The following is an 18,163-nucleotide window of genomic DNA, read 5'->3' as shown; positions in this document are numbered from 1 at the left end:
CCTGCCCCATCTAGTTACTGTAACACACCCCACCCTGCCACATTTAGTTACTGTAACACACCCCACCCTGCCCCATCTAGTTACTGTAACACACCCCACCCTGTCCCATCTAGTTACTGTAACACACCCTGCCCCATCTAGTTACTGTAACACACCCCACCCTGCCCCATCTAGTTACTGTAACACACCCCACCCGCCCCATCTAGTTACTGTAACACACCCCACCCTGCCCCCATCTAGTTACTGTAACACACCCCACCCTGCCCCATCTAGTTACTGTAACACACCCTACCCTGCCCCATCTAGTTATTGTAACACACCCCACCCTGTCCCATCTAGTTACTGTAACACACCCCACCCTGTCCCATCTAGTTACTGTAACACACCCCACCCTGCCCCATCTAGTTACTGTAACACACCGCACCCTGCCCCATCTAGTTACTGTAACACACCCTGCCCCATCTAGTTACTGTAACACATCCCACTCTGTCCCATCTAGTTACTGTAACACACACCACCCTGTCCCATCTAGTTACTGTAACACACCCCACCCTGCCCCATCTTGTTACTGTAACACACCCCACCCGACCCATCTAGTTACTGTAACACACCCCACCCTGTCCCATCTAGTTACTGTAACACACCCCACCCTGTCCCATCTAGTTACTGTAACACACCCCACCCTGCCCATCTAGTTACTGAAGACTCTGGGCTGGGGAACTTCTCAGGAGGTTCCGGACTGTAGGCCGTCTCAGGAGGTTCCGGACTGTAGGCCGTCTCAGGAGGTTCCGGACTGTAGGCCGTCTCAGGAGGTTCCGGACTGTGGACCGTCTCAGGAGGTTCCGGACTGTGGACCGTCTCAGGAGGTTCCGGACTGTGGACCGTCTCAGGAGGTTCCCGACTGTGGACCGTCTCAGGAGGTTCCAGACTGTAGGCCGTCTCAGGAGGTTCCGGACTTTAGGCCGTCTCAGGAGGTTCCGGACTGTAGGCCGTCTCAGGAGGTTCCGGACTGTAGACCGTCTCAGGAGGTTCCGGACTGTGGACCGTCTCAGGAGGTTCCGGACTGTGGACCATCTCAGGAGGTTCCGAACTGTGGACCGTCTCAGGAGGTTCCGGACTGTGGACCGTCTCAGGAGGTTCCGGACTGTGGACCATCTCAGGAGGTTCCGAACTGTGGACCGTCTCAGGAGGTTCCGAACTGTGGACCGTCACTGCAGGCTCCATGCCATGGATCATCACTACAAGTTCCGCGCCATGGATCATCACTGGAAGCTTCGTGCCATGGATCCTCTCTACAGGCTCCGGGCCATGGATCATCCCTACAGGCTTCTTGTGATGGATTATCCCTACAGGCTCCGGGCCATGGATCATCCCTACAGGCTTCTTGCCATGGATCATCTCTACAGGCTTCGGACCATAGATCATCACTGGAGGCTTCTTTCGTGGAGCTGGAATAGGTCTCACCGGACTAGGGAACGTCGCTGGGAGTTCTGGACTGGGGAACGTCGCTGGAGGCTTCCTTTGTGCAGCTGGAATAGGTCTCACTGGACTAGGGAACATCGCTGGGAGTTCTGGACTAGGGAACGTCGCTGGAGGCTCCATACTGGAGATGCGTCGCTGGAAGCCACGTGCGCAGAGCAGGCACAGGGTATACTGGGCCGTGGAGGCGCACTGGAGATCTGGAGCTTATGGCTGGTACAACCCGTCCTGGCTGGATAACCCCCGTAGCCCGGCAAGCGCGAGGCGTTGTGACAGGTCGCACAGGTTTGTGTTGGCGAACTGGGGCTACCGTGCGTAGAGCTGGCGCAGGATAACCTGGGCCAAGAAGATGCACCGGAGACCAGGAACGCAGAGCAGGCATACTCCTTCCTGGCTGAATGCCAACTCTAGCACGGCACCTGGGAGGAGCTTGCACCGAGCGCACCGGGCTGTAGCGGCGCACTGGCGACACAGTGCGTATCTCAGCATAACATGGTGCTTGCTCGATCACTTGCCCCCCACAGTAAGCACGGGGAGTTGGCTCAGGTCTCCAACCTGACTCTGCCAATCTCCCTGTGTGCCCCCCCCAAAAAATGTTGGGGGGCTCGTGGCCGGGCTAGTTCCTCTTCTCGTCGCCGCTCTGCTCTCGCTGCCTCCACCTGTTCCCATGGGAGGCGATCCCATCCAACTTGGATCTCCTCCCACGTCCAGGATCCTTTGCCGTCCAGAATTTCTTCACAGGTCCATTCCTTTCCACGCTGCTTGGTCCTTTTGTGGTGGGTTATTCTGTCACAGCTGTCGAAAGGAGCAGACCAAAGTGCAGCGTGGTTGTAGTTCCATATTTTTATTTAATCCGTGAAACTTTGCAATACATAAATAACTGAATATGACAAAACAACAAACCGTGACGAAGAGAGAAACAAACACTACTCAAAATATAATAAACCACAAAACCCAGGAAGAAAAACCCCTACTTAAATATGATCTCCAATTAGAGACAATGAGGACCAGCTGCCTCCAATTGGAGATCAACCCCAAAAACAACAACATAGAAATAGAAAACTAGAACTAAACATAGATATAGAAAACATAGAGAGAAAAAAACACAAAACACCCCCTGTCACGCCCTGACCTACTCTACCATAGAAAATAACATCTTACTATGGTCAGGACGTGACACCCACCCTGCCCCATCTAGTTACTGTAACACACCCCACCCTGCCCCATCTAGTTACTGTAACACACCCCACCCTGCCCCATCTAGTTACTGTAACACACCCCACCCTGCCCCATCTAGTTACTGTAACACACCCCACCCTATCCCATCTAGTTACTGTAACACACCCCACCCTGTCCCATCTAGTTACTGTAACACACCCCACCCTGCCCCATCTAGTTACTGTAACACACCCCACCCGCCCCATCTAGTTACTGTAACACACCCTGCCCCCATCTAGTTACTGTAACACACCCCACCCTGCCCCATCTAGTTACTGTAACACACCCTGCCCCATCTAGTTACTGTAACACACCCCACCCTGCCCCATCTAGTTACTGTAACACACCCTGCCCCATCTAGTTACTGTAACACACCCCACCCTGCCCCATCTAGTTACTGGAACACACCCCACCCTGCCCCATCTAGTTACTGTAACACACCCCACCCTGCCCCATCTAGTTACTGTAACACACCCCACCCTGCCCCATCTAGTTACTGTAACACACCCCACCCTGTCCCATCTAGTTACTGTAACACACCCCACCCTGTCCCATCTAGTTACTGCAACACACCCCACCCTGTCCCATCTAGTTACTGTAACACACCCCACCCTGTCCCATCTAGTTACTGTAACACACCCCACCCTGTCCCATCTAGTTACTGTAACACACCCCACCCTGTCCCATCTAGTTACTGTAACACACCCCACCCTGCCCAATCTAGTTACTGTAACACACCCCACCCGCCCCATCTAGTTACTGTAACACACCCTGCCCCCATTTAGTTACTGTAACACACCCTGCCCCCATCTAGTTACTGTAACACACCCCACCCTGCCCCCATCTAGTTACTGTAACACACCCCACCCTGCCCCATCTAGTTACTGTAACACACCCTGCCCCTTCTAGTTACTGTAACACACCCCACCCTGCCCCATCTAGTTACTGTAACACACCCTGCCCCATCTAGTTACTGTAACACACCCCACCCTGCCCCATCTAGTTACTGTAACACACCCCACCCTGCCCCATCTAGTTACTGTAACACACCCCACCCTGCCCCATCTAGTTACTGTAACACACCCCACCCTGCCCCATCTTGTTACTGTAACACACCCCACCCTGTCCCATCTAGTTACTGTAACACACCCCACCCTGTCCCATCTAGTTACTGTAACACACCCCACCCTGCCCCATCTAGTTACTGTAACACACCCCACCCTGCCCCATCTAGTTACTGTAACACACCCCACCCTGTCCCATCTAGTTAGTGTAACACACCCTGTCCCATCTAGTTAGTGTAACACAAAGCTAATATTAGGTGTAAACAATCTATAATCAATGCCAATATGATAACATTTCACATGATCACTAGTACTGACTTTCAATATGGTAGCACCTCTGAATTATTCGTTTTTTTTAAAAACATAACTTAATTTTATTTCACATCCAGAAAGAAGTTACAGTATACAGATATGCAAATATAAATAAGTGATAAGAAAAAATAACTCAATGGAGACAATAAGCCTTATAAATACACAGAACACGACCCAAATGGCACCCTATTCCCTATATAATGCATTACTTTTGACCATATCCCTTTAACTGACTTAAATAAATTAAGGTTAAATAAAATTAACAAAATAAATTCTAAATGTCTTTGTTCTGAAGTTCACCATCCCTTTTACAGAATATCTTTGTTTTGATTACCTGCTGAAGTTTACCATCCTTTTTACGGAATGTCTTTGTTTGATCGTGTTGCATTTGACCATCCTTTATAGAATGTCTTTGTTTTGATCATGTTGAAGTTTAGCATCCTTTATAGAATGTCTTTGTTTTGATCACCTGTTGTAGTTGACCATCCTTTATATAGAATACCTTTGTTTTGATCACTTGTTCTAGTTGACCATCCTTAAATGAATGTCAGACTTCCAGGTTTTATCCATGGAATGGATGTGCTCCTTAGCCTTCAACCTCAGTGCTGCGATGCTGGAACCATGTTCCAGGTCCTTAGCAGAGGGTACTTATCATTGAAGCTGCAGGGGCACTGGTAGAGTGGGGGGGCCACAGACTGCATCCCCTGCATGCCCTGTACCATCCCTTGGTGCACCATGCCATGTCCTGGGGGACTGTCGAGGAAGCTGTGGCTGTGGCTATGGCTGTGGGAGTGGGAGTGGCTGGGGTAGGCAGGCTGAAGGTGAGGGCCCTGCCCTGGGCCTGTATATCCGGGGATAGTGTGCATTGTGTTGCCGCTGGACATGGACGAGGCCAGCCAGGAATCCAGGGGTAATGGGTTGGACATGAGCCCCACATTGGAGGGCATGGGCGACCGGTTGACAGACAGCATGGGGGAGTTGCGGAGCTTTGTTGAGTTGGAGTCCATCTTCTCCTGACGTCTCCACTTAGCCCGACGGTTCTGGAACCACACCTGGACACGGACAGAGAGGATACCATAGTATTCGTCTACAGTAGTCACTCAGCAGTGCACACTACATCGATGTAATGCACACTACATTGCACACTACATCACAATAATGGTAGTAATAATAGTATTTGTAGATTTTGTTGTTGTTGATGTTTTGCTTCAAAGTTTTAAAAAATGGCCTGGACTAAATTATTCAGAATTCAAATGAATTTGGTTAGAGGCTGTTTAATTTAGTTAGAGGCTGTGTAATTTGGTTAGAGGCTGTGTAAGGCTGTGTAATTTTGTTAGAGGCTGTGTAATTTGGTTAGAGGTTGTGTCATTTGGTTAGAGGCTGTGTAATTTGGTTAGAGGCTGTGTCATTTGGTTAGAGGCTGTGTAATTTAGTAAGAGGATGTGTAATTTGGTTAGAGGCTGTGTAATTTAGTTAGAGGCTGTGTAATTTGGTTAGAGGCTGTGTAATTTGGTTAGAGGCTGTGTAATTTAGTTAGAGGCTGTGTAATTTAGTTAGAGGGTGTGTAATTTGGTTAGAGGCTGTGTAATTTGGTTAGAGGCTGTGTAATTTAGTTAGAGGCTGTGTAATTTGGTTAGAGGCTGTGTAATTTAGTTAGAGGGTGTGTAATTTGGTTAGAGAATGTGTAATTTAGTTAGAGGCTGTGTAATTTAGTTAGAGGCTGTGTAATTTGGTTAGAGGCTGTGTAATTTGGTTAGAGGCTGTGTAATTTAGTTAGAGGCTGTGTAATTTGGTTAGAGGCTGTGTAATTTAGTTAGAAGCTGTGTAATTTGGTTAGAGGCTGTGTAATTTGGTTAGAGGCTGTGTAATTTGGTTAGAGTCTGTTTAAGAGGTTGTGCAATTCTGTGTAATTTATTTCAGCTGTGGTAAGTGCCTACAGGTTAAACATAGTAATTGAACCAGTTTTTAAAAAGAGAAAAGAGAACGTTTTGCTCCACTCCATTTTAAAGTGCAAGTGTACCAATATATTTGACGACAACTGTATGAGAAAATGTACTAACGAGAGAAGTCTCCACCTCCTAAACAGAATCTCTCAGCCAAAGCATGGGCCAAAAGTCCCCTCCCATTCCAAAATTTGAAAGATGAGAACACCTGCAAAAACCTTATATGTCCAAATGATCGGTGATGAAAAAATATGTGCTGGTGGTGGTAATAGTAGTAGTGGTGGTGGTAGTAGTGGTGGTAGTAGTGGTGGTGGTGGTGGTAGTAGTGGTGGTGGTGGTGGTGGTGGTAATAGTAGTATTAGTAGTGGTAGTAGTGGTGGTGGTGGTAATAGTAGTAGTGGTGGTGGTAGTAGTGGTGGTGGTGGTGGTGGTGGTAATAGTAGTAGTAGTAGTGGTGGTGGTGGTAATAGTAGTAGTAGTGGTGTTGGTGGTGGTAGTAGTAGTAGTAGTGGTAGTAGTAGTAGTAGTAGTGGTGGTGGTGGTGGTAATAGTAGTAGTAGTGGTGGTGGTGGTGGTAATAGTAGTATTAGTAGTGGTGGTGGTGGTGGTGGTGGTAATAGTAGAAGTAGTGGTGGTGGTGGTGGTAATAGTAGTAGTAGTGGTGGTGGTGGTGGTAATAGTAGAAGTAGTGGTGGTGGTAATAGTAGTAGTAGTAGTGGTGGTGTGGTGGTGGTAATAGTAGTAGTAGTAGTGGTGGTGGTGGTGGTGGTAATAGTAGTAGTAGTAGTAGTAGTGGTGGTGGTAATAGTAGAAGTAGTAATGGTGGTGGTGGTGGTGGTGGTAATAGTAGTAGTAGTAGTGGTGGTGGTGGTAATAGTAGAAGTAGTAATGGTGGTGGTGGTGGTGGTGGTAATAGTAGTAGTAGTAGTGGTGGTGGTGGTAATAGTAGTAGTAGTAGTGGTGGTGTGGTGGTGGTAATAGTAGTAGTAGTAGTGGTGGTGGTGATGGTGGTAATAGTAGTAGTAGTAGTGGTGGTGGTGGTGGTGGTGGTGGTAATAGTAGTAGTGGTGGTAATAGTAGTAGTGGTGGTGGTGGTAATATTAGTAGTAGTAGTGGTGGTGGTGGTGGTGGTAATAGTAGTAGTGGTGGTAGTGGTGGTGGTGGTAATAGTAGTAGTGGTGGTAATAGTAGTAGTGGTGGTGGTGGTGGTAATAGTAGTCGTAGTAGTGGTGATAGTAGTGGTGGTGGTGGTAACAGTAGTGGTAGTAATAGTAGTAGTGGTGGTGGTGGTGATGGTGGTGGTGGTGGTAGTAGTAGTAGTAGTGGTGGTGGTGGTGGTAATAGTAGTGGTTGTAATAGTAGTAGTAGTAGTAGTGGTGGTGGTGGTAATAGTAGTGGTTGTAATAGTAGTAGTAGTACTGGTGGTGGTGGTAATAGTAGTGGTAGTATTAGATAGGTAGAGACTCTATACAGTATTATTTGTGTATAGTGATAGTAGCATTAGATAGGTAGCGACTCCATAAAGTATTATCCGTGTATAGTACTAGTAGTATTAGATAGGGGGAGGTTGCATACAGTATTATTAGTGTATAGTGATAGTAATAGTAGCATTAGATATGTGGAGGTTGCATACAGTATTATTAGTGTATAGTGATAGTGATAGTAGTATTAGAGAGGTAGAGACTATACAGTATTATTAGTGTATAGTGATAGTAATAGTAGTATTAGATAGGTGGAGACTATACAGTATTATTAGTGTATAGTGATAGTAATAGTAGTATTAGATAGGGGGAGACTATACAGTATTATTAGTGTATAGTGATAGTAGTATATATTAGGAGATGGTGTGTGGCTCAGTTGGTAGAGCATGGTGTTTGCAATGCCAGGGTTGTGGATTCGATTCCCACGGGGGACCAGTACGGAAAAAAATGTATGAAATGTATGCATTCACTACTGTAAGTCGCTCTGGATAAGAGCGTCTGCTAAATGACTAAAATGTAAATGTAAGTATTAGATAGGTAGAGACTATACAGTATTATTGGTGTATAGTGATAGTGATAGTAGTATTAGATAGGTAGAGACTATACAGTATTATTAGTGTATAGTGATAGTAATAGTAGTATTAGATAGGTAGACTGTATACTGTATTATTAGTGTATAGTGATAGTAATAGTAGTATTAGATAGGTAGAGACTATACAGTATTATTAGTGTATAGTGATAGTAATAGTAGTATTAGATAGGTAGACTGTATACTGTATTATTAGTGTATAGTGATAGTAATAGTAGTATTAGATAGGTAGACTGTATACTGTATTATTAGTGTATAGTGATAGTAATAGTAGTATTAGATAGGTAGAGACTATACTGTATTATTAGTGTATAGTGATAGTAATAGTAGTATTAGATAGGTAGACTGTATACTGTATTATTAGTGTATAGTGATAGTAATAGTAGTATTAGATAGGTAGACTGTATACTGTATTATTAGTGTATAGTGATAGTAATAGTAGTATTAGATAGGTAGACTGTATACAGTATTATTAGTGTATAGTACTAGTAGTATTAGATAGGTAGACTGTATACTGTATTATTAGTGTATAGTGATAGTAATAGTAGTATTAGATAGGTAGAGACTATACTGTATTATTAGTGTATAGTGATAGTAATAGTAGTATTAGATAGGTGGAGGTTGCATACAGTATTATTAGTGTATAGTGATAGTAATAGTAGTATTAGATAGGTAGAGACTATACAGTATTATTAGTGTATAGTGATAGTAATAGTAGTATTAGATAGGTAGAGATTCTATACAGTATTATTAGTGTATAGTGATAGTAATAGTAGTAGTAGTAGTAGTAGTAGTATTAGATAGGTGGAGGCTCCATACCTGGACACGGACCTCAAGGAGGTTGACCTTCATGGCCAGGAGCTCCCGGCTGTAGATGTCAGGGTAGTGGGACTTCTCAAAGGCCTTCTCCAACTCATGGAGCTGGAAGGTGGTGAAGGTGGTGCGGTTGCGCCGGTGCTTCTTCTTAGGGTGGTCCTTCTTTGGAGGCTCAGGGGACTTTTCCCCGCTGTCCACCCCCTTCTGGAGGTCTCCCAGGTCCCCGTCACACTTGTCCCTGGAGAAAAGGCCTGAATCTGAAGGGAGACAGTAGAACAGGAGAGACGTGTATGTTTAGGTCTTCTTGCGCTCGGTTCCTTCGGCAGTGCCCAGTTCTACTTACCAAAAGCGACCTAATATGCAGCTCTCTCTACGGGTGATTTCATAGTCCCATGGGGATAGATGCCACCTGTTAAACCTGAGTGTCCTCATGTGCCCCGGGAATGGACAGCTCTAATCTACACCAAGACTGTACTTGTCCTCTGCACCGCATCTTTTCTAAGAAAACAGGGTGAGGTTGAAGCCCTACTACACATGGCTGATGGATGATAGAAAACAGGGTGAGGTTGAAGCCTCATTACACATGGCTGATGGATGGTAGAAAACAAGGTGAGGTTGAAGCCCCATTACACATGGCTGATGGATGGTAGAAAACAGGGTGAGGTTGAAGCCACATTACACATGGCTGATGGATGATAGAAAACAGGGTGAGGTTGAAGCCCCTCTACACATGGCTGATGGATGGTAGAAAACAGGGTGAGGTTGAAGCCACATTACACATGGCTGATGGATGGTAGAAAACAGGGTGAGGTTGAAGCCACATTACACATGGCTGATGGATGGTAGAAAACAGGGTGAGGTTGAAGCCCCACTACACATGGCTGATGGATGGTAGATTTAATCAAAGCTTGTTAAATAATTAATCCAAATCAATTGAGGCTCAAGATTATCATCAGATCGTTGACTTGGTAACAAACATGTGAGGCAGGAAAAGTGGTCTCCTTAAGTCCCTATGCTGTAATGTTACAGTAATAGAGGGTTATAATGTTATGTAATGTTCTAATAAACAAGGATTGTTCAGGAACAAATACTTGGTACACCAGTCCCTTATTCATCCCAGCCAGGCCTACTTAGTCAGTCAGTCGATATCCAACCTGCTATATCTTATCCAAGCCTGGTCCTAGATCTGGTGTGTAAAGGTAGAAACGTTAACTTCAACATTGTAGCTATACTCTAGTGATAAACTGTAGTCTCTGAATCTTGAGAAAATGACAATCCAAGCACAGTGTGCTTTCAACTGTCCCTGCCTTTCCTCCTGGATGAGGTCAGCACCGTATGCTTTCAACTGTCCCTGCCTTTCCTCCTGGATGAGGTCAGCACCGTATGCTTTCAACTGTCCCTGCCTTTCCTCCTGGATGAGGTCAGCACAGTGTGCTTTCAACTGTCCCTGCCTTTCCTCCTGGATGAGGTCAGCACCGTATGCTTTCAACTGTCCCTGCCTTTCCTGCTGGATGAGGTCAGCACAGTGTGCTTTCAACTGTCCCTGCCTTTCCTCCTGGATGAGGTCAGCACCGTATGCTTTCAACTGTCCCTGCCTTTCCTCCTGGATGAGGTTAGCACCGTATGCTTTCAACTGTCCCTGCCTTTCCTCCTGGATGAGGTCAGCACCGTATGCTTTCAACTGTCCCTGCCTATCCTCCTGGATGAGGTCAGCACCGTATGCTTTCAACTGTCCCTGCCTTTAGTCCTGGATGAGGTCAGCACCGTATGCTTTCAACTGTCCCTGCCTTTAGTCCTGGATGAGGTCAGCACCGTATGCTTTCAACTGTCCCTGCCTTTAGTCCTGGATGAGGTCAGCACCGTATGCTTTCAACTATCTCTGCCTTTCCTCCTGGATGAGGTCAGCACCATATGCTTTCAACTGTCCTTGCCTTTCCTCCTGGATGAGGTCAGCACCGTATGCTTTCAACTGTCCCTGCCTTTCCTCCTGGATGAGGTCAGCACCGTATGCTTTCAACTGTCCCTGCCTTTCCTCCTGGATGAGGTCAGCACCGTATGCTTTCAACTGTCCCTGCCTTTCCTCCTGGATGAGGTCAGCACGGTATGCTTTCAACTGTCCTTGCCTTTAGTCCTGGATGAGGTCAGCACCGTATGCTTTCAACTGTCCCTGCCTTTCCTCCTGGATGAGGTTAGCACCGTATGCTTTCAACTGTCCCTGCCTTTCCTCCTGGATGAGGTCAGCACCGTATGCTTTCAACTGTCCCTGCCTTTCCTCCTGGATGAGGTCAGCACCGTATGCTTTCAACTGTCCCTGCCTTTCCTCCTGGATGAGGTCAGCACCGTATGCTTTCAACTGTCCCTGCCTTTCCTCCTGGATGAGGTCAGCACCGTATGCTTTCAACTGTCCTTGCCTTTCCTCCTGGATGAGGTCAGCACCGTATGCTTTCAACTATCTCTGCCTTTCCTCCTGGATGAGGTCAGCACCATATGCTTTCAACTGTCCTTGCCTTTCCTCCTGGATGAGGTCAGCACCGTATGCTTTCAACTGTCCCTGCCTTTCCTCCTGGATGAGGTCAGCACCGTATGCTTTCAACTATCTCTGCCTTTCCTCCTGGATGAGGTCAGCACCGTATGCTTTCAACTGTCCCTGCCTTTAGTCCTGGATGAGGTCAGCACCGTATGCTTTCAACTGTCCCTGCCTTTAGTCCTGGATGAGGTCAGCACCGTATGCTTTCAACTGTCCCTGCCTTTAGTCCTGGATGAGGTCAGCACCATATGCTTTCAACTGTCCTTGCCTTTAGTCCTGGATGAGGTCAGCACCGTATGCTTTCAACTATCTCTGCCTTTCCTCCTGGATGAGGTCAGCACCGTATGCTTTCAACTGTCCTTGCCTTTAGTCCTGGATGAGGTCAGCACCGTATGCTTTCAACTGTCCTTGCCTTTAGTCCTGGATGAGGTCAGCACCGTATGCTTTCAACTGTCCCTGCCTTTAGTCCTGGATGAGGTCAGCACCGTATGCTTTCAACTGTCCTTGCCTTTAGTCCTGGATGAGGTCAGCACCGTATGCTTTCAACTGTCCTTGCCTTTAGTCCTGGATGAGGTCAGCACCGTATGCTTTCAACTATCTCTGCCTTTCCTCCTGGATGAGGTCAGCACCGTATGCTTTCAACTATCTCTGCCTTTCCTCCTGGATGAGGTCAGCACCGTATGCTTTCAACTATCTCTGCCTTTCCTCCTGGATGAGGTCAGCACCGTATGCTTTCAACTATCTCTGCCTTTCCTCCTGGATGAGGTCAGCACCGTATGCTTTCAACTGTCCCTGCCTTTAGTCCTGGATGAGGTCAGCACCGTATGCTTTCAACTGTCCCTGCCTTTAGTCCTGGATGAGGTCAGCACCGTATGCTTTCAACTGTCCCTGCCTTTAGTCCTGGATGAGGTCAGCACCGTATGCTTTCAACTGTCCTTGCCTTTAGTCCTGGATGAGGTCAGCACCGTATGCTTTCAACTATCTCTGCCTTTCCTCCTGGATGAGGTCAGCACCGTATGCTTTCAACTATCTCTGCCTTTCCTCCTGGATGAGGTCAGCACCGTATGCTTTCAACTATCATTGCCTTTCCTCCTGGATGAGGTCAGCACCGTATGCTTTCAACTGTCCCTGCCTTTAGTCCTGGATGAAGTAATCTAAGTAAACATTGTGACTACTCATTTTACTGTGGAGAAGTGAAAGTCTTGGATATAAGTCTTAGATTGTTTTGGTCATACTCTTATATGAACTGCTATTTTACTGATGTTGTTGCTGTATATGTTATAGATGTTTATGAGCAGTTATTAGCGCCTATGTTGTGCATTATAATGCATTATGCATGTCTCATAAGAGGATATTCATAAGAAGTGTTGTTTTTTTATTTTATTTAACCTTTATTTAACTAGGCAAGTCAGTTAGGAACAAATTCTTATTTACAATGACAGTCTAGGAACAGTGGGTTAACTGCCTTGTTCAGGGGCAGAACGACAGATTTTTACCTTGTCAGCTCAGGGATTTGATCTAGCAACCTTTCGGTTACTGGCCCAACTCTCTAGGCTACCTGCCACCCTTTACCTTGTCTTCATGTAATAAACAACATCACCTAATCAATCAATGAATGAACCTATAAATCAATAACAACCATGGTACTGACCGTGAAAGGCAGAGTGCTGGGTGCTGTCCTCCAGGCTGGCCAGGTATCTGCAGGGGTCTGACTGGCCCTGCTTCCCCTGGTGGTCCTCCAGGCCCTCAGTGTCCACTTCATGGGTCCGTTCAGACCCTACGGGAGTGAGCAGGGGGTACTGGTCCTTACTGAAGCCCAGGATCAGGTTAGTGCTGTAGAGCCGGCCTCCTCCGCTAGACCCTCCTCCCTTCACCATATCATGGTAGTTGTCTAGTGACAGGCAGCTATCGTCCATCATTCCCAAGGTATCCATTGACAAATATGTCCAAGAAAAGAAGGATGCTGTCAAAGAGCACTTTGATGGGGGATGCAGATCTGTCTGTCCTTGGACTTCCTGTCAGTCTGCAAAACAGGGAAAGTTATATACATTGATCTCATGAACACAGGGTTTTGCAGAACGGTTCTGTTGTGAAAGTGCATATGTGCCACTTGCATATGCCTCTTGTTAATATTGTGTCGTAGCCCTTTCCTGCAGTCGAATGACAAGAAATGCCGTCTAGTGGCCTCAAGGGTGGAATGTTATTAATATTTTTCATAATTAGTCAACATATATATTTTTTTTACGCATCGAAAATCCAGTGTTTTTATGTGGAAACGGTTTTTTATATTTCAGTCTTCTGTGATGTATATAAAGTGTAATATTGGGATGCAAACTCAAAATGTAATACATTCCAACTCTATATCTGACATGGTACAGGTGTCTTCCTTTTTTTAAACCCATAACCATGTGTGTGAGGTTTTATACTTTTGTTTCAAAGTAGATTTGTTTAAGACTACCAAGAACCACTGTGTGACAATGATTTAGCCCACTGCAGTAAAAGGTTATGCAATGACATATTGGTTGTAATGCATATTACTACAGTAACAATGAATTTCCCTTCAGTTGGAAAACGTTTGGGTGTATTTGACGCTGATATGAACAATTCACATCTGGTACTACTTGACATTTATTCATTATGTTCAATGCATGAAGGAACCTGGACTTATTTCTATGTCTGTCCTTGTCACATGTGCACCAGTTCGCATTAACATACAGTATGTCTTTCATAAAACAATGTAAATTTGCCAGTTAGTTAAAAAATCTGATCTGAAATGATCAACATGTGTTTGCCAAATCACATGTTATGTGTAGCTACAGTATCTACATTTATCAACAAGACCAAATCATATGTTATGTATAGCTACAGTATCTACATTTATCAACAAGACCAAATCATATGTTATGTACAGCTACAGTATCTACATTTATCAACAAGACCAAATCATATGTTATGTACAGCTACAGTATCTACATTTATCAACAAGACCAAATCATATGTTATGTACAGCTACAGTATCTACATTTATCAACAAGACCAAATCATATGTTATGTACAGCTACAGTATCTACATTTATCAACAAGACCAAATCACATGTTATGTATAGCTACAGTATCTACATTTATCAACAAGACCAAATCATATGTTATGTATAGCTACAGTATCTACATTTATCAACAAGACCAAATCATATGTTATGTACAGCTACAGTATCTACATTTATCAACAAGACCAATAAAGTATAGAATGGACCTGTTGAAAGATGAAACAGTAAATCTTCTTTAACCCTTGAAACACGGGTCTATTAATAAACACTGTAGTTACTTTCCCCCCAAAAAAACTTCTAAATCTGTCTTTGATTGTAATTTATTTTTAAAGGAGAGACAATAGATTCATTCAAATGAAGTATCCTATACCTTTTGCCATTGGAAAAACAGGCCGCATTGAAATTAAATGAAGAATAATTTTAACAATAATGATATCTGAAACAACAAATAGTAGTTGTAACAAAGTGGTAGTAGTACTATCAAGTCAAAATAAACAGCAATAATAACAGTAGCAGCATGTGTAAATGTACTTACCTCTATCCAGGTAACTTACAGTACACACTTCCTCTTCCAATGCTGAGCCGTGCATTGTGCTTCCTCTATCTGACAAGATGGGAGTTCTGGTAGCAGTGCACCTACTCCTCCCAACCAGCTAAGTCCTTGAAAGTCTGCAAGCATATAAGTGAGCAATGTAATAAGTATTGAAATTCTCTGTAACAAGGCAATGGAGTTCCTCCCTCTTTTGGCTCCCTGCCCTAATCTTGTGGCCCAGGTGGAGTAGGCAAGGTCAACACTGTAGCTCCTAAGCCCTACAGGTGTGTCATCTTCATTTGACCAGTTTCTCACAGCAGGAAAATATTCCTGCATCAACAGGAAATGTGAATTATTATGTGGATTATAATGAACGGACATTTTTGTAAGGGTTGATAAAAAATGTTGTTAGTGTAAATCAAGTCTGACATTTTAAAGTAGAAATTACAAACTTTGGTAGCCTCTTTAAATGTTGACTAAAGTACAAGTTTGCATTTCCTGCTGTGCAGTGACCAAATTAAGATAGCACATACAGTCAGGTCCAAAATTATTGGCACCCTTGATAAAGATTATCAAAAAAGACAGTACAAAATAACAATAAAAATACTGAGCTAAATGATATATACAAAAGTATGCAGACACACCTTCAAATTAGTGGATTCGGCTATTTCAGCCAAACACGTTGCTGACAGATGTATAAAATCAAGCACACAGCCATGCAATCTCCATAGACAAACATTGGCAGTAGAATGGCCTTACTGAAGAGCTCAGTGACTTTCAACGTTGCACCATCATAAGATGCCACGTTTCCAACAAGTCAGTTCGTCACATTTCTGCACCTGCTAGAGCTGCCTCGGTCAACTGTGTTGTTATTGTGAAGTGGAAATGCTAAGGAGCAACAACGGCTCAGCGAGTAGCACGTAAAAATCGTCTGTCCTCGGTTGCAACACTCACTACAGAGTTGCAAACTGTCTCTGGAAGCAACATCAGCTGCAACACTCACTACAGAGTTGCAAACTGTCTCTGGAAGCAACATCAGCACAATAACGGTTCGTCGGGAGCTTCATGAAATAGGTTTCCATAGTTGAGCAGCCACACACAAGCCTAATATCACCATGTGCAATGTCAAGTGTCGTCTGGAGAGGTGTAAAGCTCGCTGCCATTGGACTCTGGAGCAGTGAAAAAACATTCTCTGGAGTGATGCGTCACGCTTCACCATCTGGCAGTCCGACGGACGTGTCTGGGTTTGGCAGGTGCCAGGATAACTCTACCTACCCCAATGCATAGTGCCAACTGTAAAGTGGTCTGGGGCTGTTTTTCATGGTTCAGGCTAGGCCCCTTAATTCCAGTGAAGGGAAATCTTAATGCTACAGCATACAATGACATTCTAGACGATTCTGTGTGTAACTGATGTGAAATGGCTAGTTAGTTAGCGGTGGTGCGCGCTAATAGCGTTTCAATCGGTGACGTCACTCTCTCTGAGACTTGAAGTAGGGTTTCCCCTTTTGTGGCGCGATGGGTAACGTTGCTTCGTGGGGTGTCAGTTGTTGATGTGTGCAAGGGTCCCTGGTTCGAGCCCGGGTTGGGGCGAAGAGAGGGACGGAACCTACACTGTTACATGTGCTTCCAACTTTGTGGCAACAGTTTGGGGAAGGCCCTTTCCTGTTTCAGCATGACAATGCCCCTGTGCACAAACCGAGGTCCATACAGAAATGGTTTATCCAGATGGGTGTGGAAGAACTTGACTGGTCTGCACAGAGCCCTGACCTTAATCCCATCGAACACCTTTGGGATGAATTGGAACGCCGACTGTGAGCCAGGTCTAATCGTCCAACAACAGTGCCCGTCCTCACCAATGTGCTTGTGGCTGAATGGAAGCAAGTCCCCACAGCAATGTTCCAACATCTAGTGGAAAGCCTTCCCAGAAGAGTGGAGGCTGTTATAGCAGCAAAGGGGAAACCAACTCCATATTAATGCCCATGATTTTGGAATGAGATGTTTGGTCATGTGGTGTATATTGGAAGCAAAAGAATTGGAGAAATTATATTTTATACTAATACAATTGCTCGGAGAAAGACCTTTTGTTTAACATATAGTATAATTTCTTCCAAGAAGATAGTTATTGGCACCCCTGTTTTCAATAGCTTTCAGTACCTCACTTTGCGAGGATAATTTTTTATGAGATTGGACACATTGGGAGGAATCTTAAACAGAGGAGGCTGGTGGGAGGAGTTATAGGAGGACAGCCTTATTGTAATGGAATGGAATAAATGGACCAGAGTCAAACATGTGGTTTCCATGTGTTTGATCTTATTCCATTCCAGCTATTACAATGAGCCCGTCCTCCTATAGCTCCTCTCACCAGCCTCCACTGATCTTAGACCATTCCTCCATACAGAATCTTTCCCGATGCTTTATATCATTAGTCTGCACTTATGGACTGTCCTCTTCAATTCAAACCAACAGGTTATCAATGGGGTTAAAGTCCGGAGACCGAGATGGCAATGCTGATTTTGTGGTCAAATAACTATTTATTTGTGTATTTTGATGTGGGAGGGAGAGTGCTCTGTCCGTACACTCCACAACTTCACCCTTGATTAGAACTAGGCGCTCCTGGCAGGCCGCCGAGGCAGAGGAGAGAGTGCGTCATTAGTGTAGAAAAAGGAAAAGCTGGGACTGTCACTACGTAGCTCCTTTTCTAAGTTTCATTAAGGAATCTCTTTCTGAGAAACCGTAGCGGTAACCTGGCAAGCCCATTAGAAGTGGATGTGGGCGCTAAGCTCTGAGACATGATTTCTGACATGTTCACGTCTTAGACGGAACTCAGACATTTCCAACGTGCTACCTGGTTGTAGTTATACACCTGCCACGTTCCACCACTTTGCAAACCGGATTTTTGACTAGTACTTGAACGCAGCAGAAATACCTGGGTTGAATGTTGCATATGTAGGAGTATCGTGTTATTCACAACCCACGCTGTTCTCAGGGCAGCAGGGGCGGTTCTGGAGGGGGGGGGGGGGGCCCTGTGACAACAATTTTGGACCCCCTTGTGGCCCCCCTAAATGTGGAGTATGAAATAATCTTTACATAAAATTTTGCTATCGTTCTTTTTTTACATCCGTTATTAGACAGTGGCAACGCGGAACACTATGATT

The 18,163-nt window shown here is 45.1% G+C and overlaps 1 pseudogene; it reads right to left on the bottom strand.

Annotated features, from left to right (window-relative positions):
• Nucleotides 1-4,120: 4,120 nt before the first annotated feature.
• On the bottom strand, nucleotides 4,121-13,191 carry LOC115193438 (retinal homeobox protein Rx1-like; annotated as a pseudogene).
• Between the last annotated feature and the right edge of the window lie 4,972 nt (nucleotides 13,192-18,163).

This window comes from Salmo trutta, chromosome 5 (genome assembly GCF_901001165.1).
Source record: "Salmo trutta chromosome 5, fSalTru1.1, whole genome shotgun sequence".
NCBI classification, from domain to species: domain Eukaryota; kingdom Metazoa; phylum Chordata; class Actinopteri; order Salmoniformes; family Salmonidae; genus Salmo; species Salmo trutta.
The sequence above is the reverse complement of the archived record's forward strand: the minus strand, read 5'-3'. Positions and strand labels throughout refer to the sequence as shown.